The following is a 10,705-nucleotide window of genomic DNA, read 5'->3' on the forward strand; positions in this document are numbered from 1 at the left end:
AGGCCACTCTTTTACACATTGCATCTTCTTGGGATCCATCTTAATACCATCATTGCTCACAATGTGACCCAAATATTCCACTTCTTGTGACATAAAAGTGCACTTGCTTTGCTTGGCAAACAACTTGTGCTCCCTCAATACCTTCAACACTTGCTCCACATGCATCAAATGCTCTTCCCTTGACTTGTTATACACAAGTATGTCATCAAAGAAAACAAAAATTGATTTGTAGAGGAATGCCTTCAAGACTATGTTCATGAGAGCTTGAAATGTGGTTGGAGCATTTGATAATCCAAAAGGCATAACCATGAATTGAAATAGACCCCATTCAGTCCGGAATGCCGTCTTAAACTCATCACCATCTTTCATCCTTATTTGATGATACCCAGACTTGAGATCGTCCAAGTATTTTGCTCCTTTCAATTCATCAAGTAAATCATCAATCCTTGGAATGGGATATTGATTCTTTATAGTAATCTTGTTGAGATCCCTATAATCAATGCACATTCTATAAGATCCATCCTTCGTCTTCACCAACAAAACCGGTTAGGCAAAAGGTGATTGGCTTGGTTGTATGAATCCCATTTCTAAAAGCTCTTCCACTTGCTTTGCCACCTCTTCCCGCTCAACCTTCGAAAGCCTATAAGGAGACTTATTGACTGGTTTTGCATCCTTCTCAAGCTCTATGGCATGATCAACTTCTCTAGTAGGTGGCAAGCATTTGGGTGCTTCAAACACATCTTTGTACTCTTGCAACAAGGCATCCATCCCTTTATCATGTATTTGCATCCCATTGTCCTCTTCTTGACGAGTGAATTGTAGCATGTAAACAAGGCCTAAACTCTTTAACTCCCTCTTCATTTGCTTCATGGACACCAAGGTTAAAGCATGGCTGCAAATTCCATCCAAGCATAGCTCTTTGCTCTCATGCATAAACCACATTTTCATGTGCTTCAAACCCATTGAGAATCTGCCCAAAGTTTACAACCAATCACACCCAAGTACCACATCAATGGGGCCCATATCAAGCACAATCAAACGGGCATCATAGGCATATTTGGAAGGCAAAGAACTCCTTATTGTTGCAACCCAATTATTGCTCAGCTCATGCTGTCCATTTGCAACCTCCAATTTAAGAGCCTTCATTATCTCTATTAGGCATAGCTTCAAAGAATTTATTGATTTAGAGATCACAAAACTATGTGTGCTTCCCAAATCAACAAGTATGATGAACAGATCTGCCCCCAATCTTTCCCATAAGCCTCAAAGTGTTGGAACCTTTGCATCTCGCTTTAGCTTCTTGTGAAATGGCACAAAGCATGGCTGTCTTTTTTTTTTGTTTCAACTTCTACCCAATCCTCTCCACGCGGATCAAAAGCGGATCAAAAGGAAACTCTTGAGAAGAATCAAGAGTAGGCTCTTCTATCACCTCATTTACACAATGTTGAAATTCAGCCTCATTCACATAATCCAATGGTACCTCTTCATCTTCCACCACCTCAAGGATCATGTTGGCTCTCACCTCCTTTGCCTTGCAAACCTTTTTATGATCGAGATTCCATTTCTCATTGCAAAGGAAGCAAAACCCCTTTCTTCTTCTTCTTCTCCATCTCCGCTTGTGACAATTGCTTAATCACCTTACCTTGAAGGGAAGAAGATTTGGCATCACTCTTGAGAGGCGGTTTAGCAATAGAACCCACTCCATTTCACATTCCTTGGCTGTCCATACACACTAGGGTATCGTTGTATGATGGGAGTAGAAGTTGGAGTGAAACTTGCACGGGATACATATGGTGTTGAAGAGGTAGAAGTTGGCAATTTTACTGCATTTGGGCTGAAAGTAGATGGCTTAGTTGCTCCCGCATTCTATCTATTTGCAATGTTCCCCTTATACTTAGATTCAAAAACCTCCACATAATACATGGCATCTTGAAAAGTTTGAGGTCTTTGTGCCTTCACATCAGCTTCAAGTGAGGATTGTAATCCATGTATGTACTTCACCATTTTGTTGTATTCATTCATTCCTCCAACAAACATGGAAAGCTTCCGAAATTGGTTGCTATATTCCTTGATGGAACTTCCTTTTGCTCCAAGTCATACCATTGTCCCACCAATTGAGCCCGTTCCAATGGAGTTGTGAAGTTTTGAAACATGGCATCTTTGAATGCTTCCCAAGTGTCAAAATGCAAGCCTTCATGTTGAGTAAACCGCCACCATGAATGGGCATAATCTTCCAAATGCAACACGGCAAATTGTACTTTGTCTTCTTCCTCATGGGGATACAATGCAAAGTACATCTCCATCTTGCTAGTCCATTCTTCCAATTCCTCGGTGGTGGTGGTTGTATTCACCCCTTTGAACTTGGGAAGTGTACTCTTGTCTTTCACATCTTTGGCTCTTGGTGATTCCAATGTAGAATGACCAAGGGTATTGTGTGGAATATCCCATCTCCCACTAACATTGTAAACACCTCTTGAAGAGCCTTCCATGGGCTCTAAAACTATGGGCTGTTTCCCCAACCTAGAACCCTTGACATGTCCACTTTGATGGTCTCTTGAAGGCATATCGGGACTTGCCTTGCATACCACCAAGATTCCCATGTGGATTCGGTGCATGATCAAACCACACCCCTTTGTACACCTAAAATCTGGTCTTCAAGAGTTGCAAACCTTTCATCCAACTTGTCCACCATTTGTTGATGCATCAACATTGCATTCTCATTGCCTTGCCGCACAATCTCACTACTAATGTAGAGCACCACTTTTGAAGCATCTTTGATTGCATCAGTAAGAGCAATCCTTAACATATCCAAAGTAATGTTACCCAATGAGATTTGATCCTGTCCATTAGTGTGCGTCGGCATTCCTTCATTAATTATTCGCCCACTAATGTCATGAAGAGGTACTCTATCTTGTTTCATAGCCCTTGAACTTTGCCCATGTTCAACATTGGAATGTGGATTCTCACTTAATGGAGCATCACCCACCTATACCAAATCACGAACAGCTTCGTTGGTATCATCATGAGCTTGGTTGTCTTCCACGGGCACTTGTGCTTGAGATCTCGATGGCCTTCCCCAGTTCCCCATGCTAACGGCAATCAAATTTGGATTTCTTTAGTTTGCCATGTTCGCTTTGACGAGATGAACACTTCTATCACCCTGGATCACCACTTTGAGCACCCCAATACCTCTCTATTTTGACTTTAGCTGAAAGTCAACTATGAGGGTTGACCATCCATATGGTCACGGAATTGAGAACTTATTGGCTCATTAGGAAGCTCTTTAGTAGTGTTCTTAGGCTATGTAGACACCTTCAATTTAGTCCGCCCCATTTTTGACTGAATTAGGGTTTTCAGCCTGACAGAACTGTCCACTTTGTAGATGGTGTCTGAATCCACCACTTGATGGCTAGTTAGGACTGCCTTAAGACACCCTTTTAAGAGTTCCAAAGACCCTTGAGAGATCTTGAGCAGATTGGGACTTAATTTCACTTCTTTACCCATTGTAGAGTGCAAGAAAATCACAAAAATTTTACCATAGTCTCCCCGCAATTTGGCAAATCTCAATCAAAATGCAAAAGTACTTTCCCAATATCCACTCATGATATAATGCCCCAAATGATCATCATCAAAAGCATATGCTTGCTCATGTAGCCCTTATGCTTCGACCACTTACAAACATCCATGGCATACCCAATCAAGTGACCAATGGCTTCCATAGCCTCAGCATGCTTGCAATATAGTTGATTGTGTATCGAAGAAAAGCTTTTTGCTTGCCGATCTCCCGGCGGCCAAGCCTTCCCACCCCCATACCTAGTCTGATTCTAGGCACAAGTTGGGACCAAGTCTTCACATCCAAGTACCTAATCCCCCTCCTTTTGCCACTTTACCAAAAGCACTCACGACAAAAAGGAGAGTTCATGCCATGCTCCCCCCGGTCCTCACCCTCACAAGCATACTAGATACTATGAATTGAAGTGGGATACAAGTGAAGTGTATGTGGATGTAGCTTCAAAAGGATAAGATAGGAGTACTTACAATGTTTTTAGTATGACTCATGCTATTTCATTTCATCATTACAAAGAGCATGTACTCATGCTTTCCCCATTCATCCAAAGTGGCTCCGTCACATCAATCACCACAAAAACAACATCCACATAACATCCAAAATCATGTGATTCACAAGCACAACTCACTAATTTGCATCACTTCGACCCCTTTTTGCCTTTACTCCAGGGCCCTCATTAATGAACCAAGCAATCAATCATATGGCAAGTAGACTCCCAAAAGATCAAGTAACTTGCAAAGCAATATCTCCACACTTCAAGTATCCTTAAAGTGTTCCATGGCAAACACAATATCTTCTCACCAATATGGAAATGCAACAGTTACTATAAAATTTCTTTAATAATAATGAAGTTATGGTGCTATTATGCAGGCTGCCATGGAATATTTCAAGAAGATCAAAAACTCACCATTGTTCCAAGCTTTACAAGACATGAGACCATCCAAGAGAAATGCATCATTGGGAGACCATCTAGTTGATAACCATCATAGAGACTTTGATTTAAAGCAAGTGTAGTCAATTTGGCATGAATCGTGGCCTTGATGGTTTAGAAGATTCACACAGCATCTTCAGTCCATTTTAAAGGTTCAAATCGCCAAGACATAATCCACATTAAGCCTATTAAGCTTCATAGGCTTCCTACTCAACTAAATCCCTCAAGAAAAAAATGTGTAGATGCTCATGAAGAGAAAAAAAACACAGTATGAAGCACCATCAAAGTTGAAAGCTTGCATTAAGCTTAACCTAAGCTTGCTGTGTATACCCTGAATCAATCAAAATGGCAGCGCAGCACACAGATTTCGGCACAGGTCAAATGTCGCCTCCAAATGCACAGTTTGTATCTGGAATCGCTTCATGGCATCTCTCCATGATCATGCGTAGCACGAAGTAGAAAAAAACACAACAAAATGGCCTTCCACTATCCCTTAAACTAACTCAAAACAGCTCACGATTCAGCCCTATTTCTCCATGAAAAGAAGCTTGAATCATGGAATTGATAGGATCAATAGAAAGCCCTTGAAATGCTCCTTCAAAACCCTTAAACAATGTTGCTCAATGGCAACAATCTGAAACCCTATTTTTCCTCATAATCAAGCATGTGGGAATGAAGGGAAGATAAAAAAATGTTTTGGATTAAGGCCTTAATCATGATTAGTTAAAGTTTTCCCCAAATTTGGTCATGTTCCTCAAATTTTAGAGCGGTTGCCCCAATTTTTGGTCCACAGTGACCCATAGCCCCCCAAAACATTAATCAAATAAAAAATCCAAAAGAATTCTAGCATCCCACACTTCACATACCCCATTTCTTGATCAAGAAATCAATCAATATCAAGAAAATCAAGAAAATGTAAAATTTTAATTTTTTTTCAAAAATCTTGGATCAAAGACAAGGCTGTGATACCACTATAATGATGGGGAAAAGAAAGAAAGAAATATTACACTCATAATGGAGTACCACATGCACTCATGATGGAGTACCACATGCACTCAAGGGAGTACCACCATAGCCATAGAAGCATGGAGCTCCAAGAAGTATGATTTCATTAGTAAAAGTGTGTTATGACCTTAGTTACAATATTCACTTATATACTTGCCCACCATTTCACACTCATTAAAGTTGGGCCTCATACTTGACCGGCCATAACCATGCCCATGAGCCTCTCCTTATGTACAAACTCAAGCCCCTTTCATTACATTTGTATAGAAGATGTTTCTTCCATGTATGAAACCCATTCTCCATCATCCTCTAGTATTCTAGTAGTAATACATGCTACCTTGGAAGACACAACCACTAAATGAACGAAGGTCTTCAAATGACTTGCATCCTTTAGATATAGTTAGGAGTAAAGATACATAGTATTGTTTGCATGTAGAAGGCGCTACAAATTACATAAGGCCAATCCATGCTTCCTTTTAGTCCATTTATTTAAGGATGATTTCCAAACCAATTATTGTAGGAAATTAGTAGATAGTGTGTCATTTGCATCAAGATATTGTGCATTACATGTAAACCATTCAAAGAGTGTGGTCCTTCCACACTTTCCCTCTGATCATCTTAAAACATGACATTGTGACCTCTAGGTGTACACACATGCAATTGTTGCACATCTGGCTTCTCGTCATGCAAGTCGAACTCAAATAGTCTCTAGCAAGCCTTTGATGCAAAGACATGCATCTAGATACCTTTCAATTTCATCAATGACTTCTTCACCATAACCATCCAAACCTACATGTACCTTTCAATTTCATCAATGACTTCTTCACCAGAACCATCCAAACCTATATGTACTGATTGAAACCTTACATTTGCTCTATCATGGCCCTTCTATATGTATGTACTTATAAAGATACTTGACTGCAAATATTGTAGAGCTAATTTCTACATTTGTATATGCATCATGACTTTTTGAAAAAAAGGATTATATGGAATAACACATCTATTATCAATATCAAAATTCTTCACTCTCACATTTCTCCCATCATTTTACCTCATATGTAAACATGATAACCATTGTTATGCACAATTGTTTCTTACATAAAGAAATGAGGACATTTCTTTAAGCTTTTTCCCTCACTCATTTAGACACTATTATTAAATGTCCCGTAAGGACCATGGATGTTGCACCGTACCATCACATCATGCAATTCATGGAACTTCTCATTATCAGGCAATTCATCACACACCACTCTATCATCTTGTGAACTAGCTTGGGTTTATAGACCCTATCCAAAATCAATAGTATATGTGGCAAACCTTGTTTTTTAAATTCTATCACATATACATATCTAACAACTTTTCCAAATAGGTCATCTTTCAACATACACCTCATCATATATGTGTGCTTCCGGTAGAACACTCTAGTTGTCAAATCAAGCCTATTGAAAGGAAATTGTCCTAGAATCAACACCTTCCTCCACTTCCAACTCCGCTTCCAAAGAACAGAGAATAATTATATTAGAATAAGAACAATATTCTCCAATGTATAGCACTTTCATTAATATTAAAATATTCATAAATTCTTATCATAATTTCATCTTTGTATATAAAAGAACATTAAGTTAATAATAAGAATAATATTCTCCAATGTATATCACTTTCATTAATATCAAAATATTTATAAATTCTTAACATAATTTCATCTCTATATATAAAAGAACATTAAATTTATAAATAAGAGATATATAGAATAAATAGTTGCACTCAATTTTATGAAATCTAATTATTGGGGTATAGAAGATTTTTTTATAAATTTAAGTTCAACTAAAAAAATTCACTCAAAATTTAAAAACTATATCTACTCTCTCTCTCTCTCTCTCTCTCTCTCTCTCTCTCTCTCTCACACACACACACACACACACACACGCCCTATAAATACATTAAATATGGTACTGCATGGATTACTTGGTGTGCGGCGAGTAGAGTGCTAAGGGACATGAGGTTAGTGAGTGGAGTTCTCTCTCCCCCCACTTATTTTTCTCTCTCTTTCCCTTCCCCTCTTTCTTAATCTCTCCCTTATCCTCTTGTTCAAACTCTTTTTTATGTTTTTCATTTAAAATAAAACAAAAAATAATTTTTAAAACTAATCCTACTCTCTCTCTCTCTCTCTCTCTCTCTCTCTCACACACACACACACACACACACACACACACCCTAGAAATATATTGGAATATGGTACCGTATGATGTACCTGCTAATGAGGAGTGGAGCACTAAGGGATAGGAGGTCGATGAGTGGAGCTCTATCTCTTTGTAGCAAGAAAAAAACAAAAACAAAACAAAACCATTTTCCCATTTCAAATAAAAAATTATTTTTAAAAACCTAATTCTACTCTCTCTCTCTCTCTCTCTCTCTCTCTCTCTCTCTCTCTCTCTCTCTCTCTCTCTCTCTCTCTCTCTCTCTCTCTCTCTCTCTTCTCAAGCTCTCCCATCTCCTCCAATTTAGACTATTTTTTATGTTTTCCATTTTTGATGCCTATAAAAGAAATATACATGGTGGAAGTATTATCATAATTCATTCATCATTATGTTGTGCAATCTCTTCCCATTATGATCTCTCTTTCTCTCAAGCACCATGTAACCTTAACATGATATCAGAGCCACCCTATCCACCCTCTCACTTGTGTTTTCCATCCCGCCATGCTCATGCCTAGCTGACCCTTTTCTCCACTCCATTATACTCATCTACTTTTTTATGTTTTTTAGATTTTTAGATTTTTAATGGTTTTTGCATTTTCGATGCCCCTACTCTATAGCACTAGTAGCAGCCCTACTTTACGTTTTTTATGCTTCTTCTTCCTACCATGTAGCACTAGACATGGCTATATTTTTACCTCTCTATCTACCTACTATTGTTGTTGCCACTACCCGCCGCCACCAAATAGCTGCATTTTTTGCTACATAAGCTACATGTTCTGTTGTCGCCTCTACCCGCCCCTATAAATAGCTTCATTTTTTCTACATAAGCTACATGTTCTGTTGTTTATCCTTCAGCCATGCCGTTTGCTACCTCCATGCATAAGCCATCACAAGATCATATATGAATTATGTTTTTTCTATGCTACATAAGCTACGTTTTTCCCTTTAAAAGAACTACTATGGGAAATCATGACTTTTCAAAATAAAAATGAGACCAATATCATGATGTCAATGTGATGCAAATAGACATGGAAAAGGTGTCTCTCTGTGATAGATAACATAAATAGATGTTTTAGATATGAACGAGCATGGCTCTTGACTCTAAAAACTATCTTGGATATAAGGTATCCCTAGTTGGTAAGAGTCACTAAGGTTATGGGGATGTGAGGAACTAGGGTGGTTCGTTTGAGTCATGGACTCAAAACATAAACCCTATCACGTATTAATACTAGAGGGAGGCCCATCACCAATGTGGAGTATTAGAAATATGGTGATGGAGGGGGAGAATATGGTTCATTGTTTTTAAGGTTGTTTTGCAATTGTGAAAGTGGATGGGGGAGAGGTGAAGAACTCTCCAAGAAGAGTCAAAAAGTTATGGTATTATAGAAGGACTGGTAGAACGAGAGAGAGAGAGAGAGAGAGAGAGAGAGAGAGAGAGAGAGAGAGAGAGAGAGAAAAGAATTTTTAATTTTAATCTTGCATATTTCAAAATTAAATTGGAAAAGAAATGTTCACCATCGACTGTGCACATCGACCACTATGGTATAAACGACAGTAGTAAAGCATGAGCACTCCAAGGATTGGTATAACATGAGTGTGGTTAACGAAGAGAGAGGTAGAGCATGAGCATGGTTGTCGACTTCCTCCTCATCGAACAAAGAATGCAACAAACACAAACACATAGAGAGAGAGAGAGAGAGGATAGAGAAGAATTTTTAATTTTAATCTTGCATATTTCAAAATTAAATTGGAAAAGAAATGTTCACCATCAAAGTGCACATCGACCACTATGGTATAAACGACAGTAGTAAAGCACGAGCACTCCAAGGATTGGTATAACATGAGTGTGGTCAACGAAGAGAGAGGTAGAGCACGAGCATGGTTGCCGACTTCCTCCTCATCGAACAAAGAATGCAACAAACACAAATGCCCATTTTAGCATTTGCTTAATGTGGCATGGTTGACGTGGTGGTTAACTACCATGTCATATTGCCGAGTGTCGACAATATGGCATGGTAGTTAACTACCACATCAACCACCACGTCACCTGATTGTGGACAAGTTGGTGAGTCAAGTGATAGTTCCAGCACTAGCTGTGCAACTCCACAATCAACTGCCTCCCTTTTGGCATTGCAATCAAAAGTGACCTTGAGCAGGTAGACTATCTGATGGCTTGAGACAATTGGAAGCCAGGTGCCATACTTCTATTATAGCATGAATATTTAGTATTGTATCTACCAAGCTAATCAAGGTTGTCTTGGAGGCGAACCCCTCATCATCAAATCTTTAAAGCACAAAACAGATGGTTGGGGGAAAAACATGGAGCATTTCCAATTGTTTGCTCGTGCTTATTATTGACCAGCTTCCAATATGACATGGCTCCACATCATATTATTGAGTGTCGACAATATGCCATGGTAGTTATTTGTCACGTCACAGCCGCACCAACCTCTTTAACCTCTATGTGAGTCACGCAATTAGGGGGGCGAGAGAGAGATGAACATGAAAATAATACTTCATCATGATAGAGAGCAAGGTTGCTCCTATAAAATGAATTTGCCAAACTGCATAGTGACCACCCTGGCTATATAACATGTAATTGCAAATCCAATAAACCAACCTTTATATTCTTCTCCAAGAAATCCACTTAGTACTCTTCCTTATTGCTTTGTTTCTCGACAATAAATATTTGAAGCTTAAGGATTTGGGTGCAATGACACGGTCTTAAATCCAAGAAAGGGCTGTAAAACTAAATATAGCATGAAAAGGTATTATTTCGCCTTCTTAACTTCCCCTCCACCTTGTTAATAACCCATTGAACCAAATGTTTTTTTGAGACACCCACCCCAAGCCTAAAATTAATCCCTTTACCACCTAGCATCCCCATCTAGCTAGATCAAAGAAGCCTTCTTTGGAGAGGCTAATGATTCTAGATTCTCTAAGGTTTCATCTGGAACCAATAAAGGCATCAGCAAGGCATTGTATGATAGCTAGGATTCTCAT

Source organism: Cibotium barometz, chromosome 38 (genome assembly GCF_041138505.1).
Source record: "Cibotium barometz isolate CiBa-2024 chromosome 38, ASM4113850v1, whole genome shotgun sequence".
Classification (NCBI taxonomy): domain Eukaryota; kingdom Viridiplantae; phylum Streptophyta; class Polypodiopsida; order Cyatheales; family Cibotiaceae; genus Cibotium; species Cibotium barometz.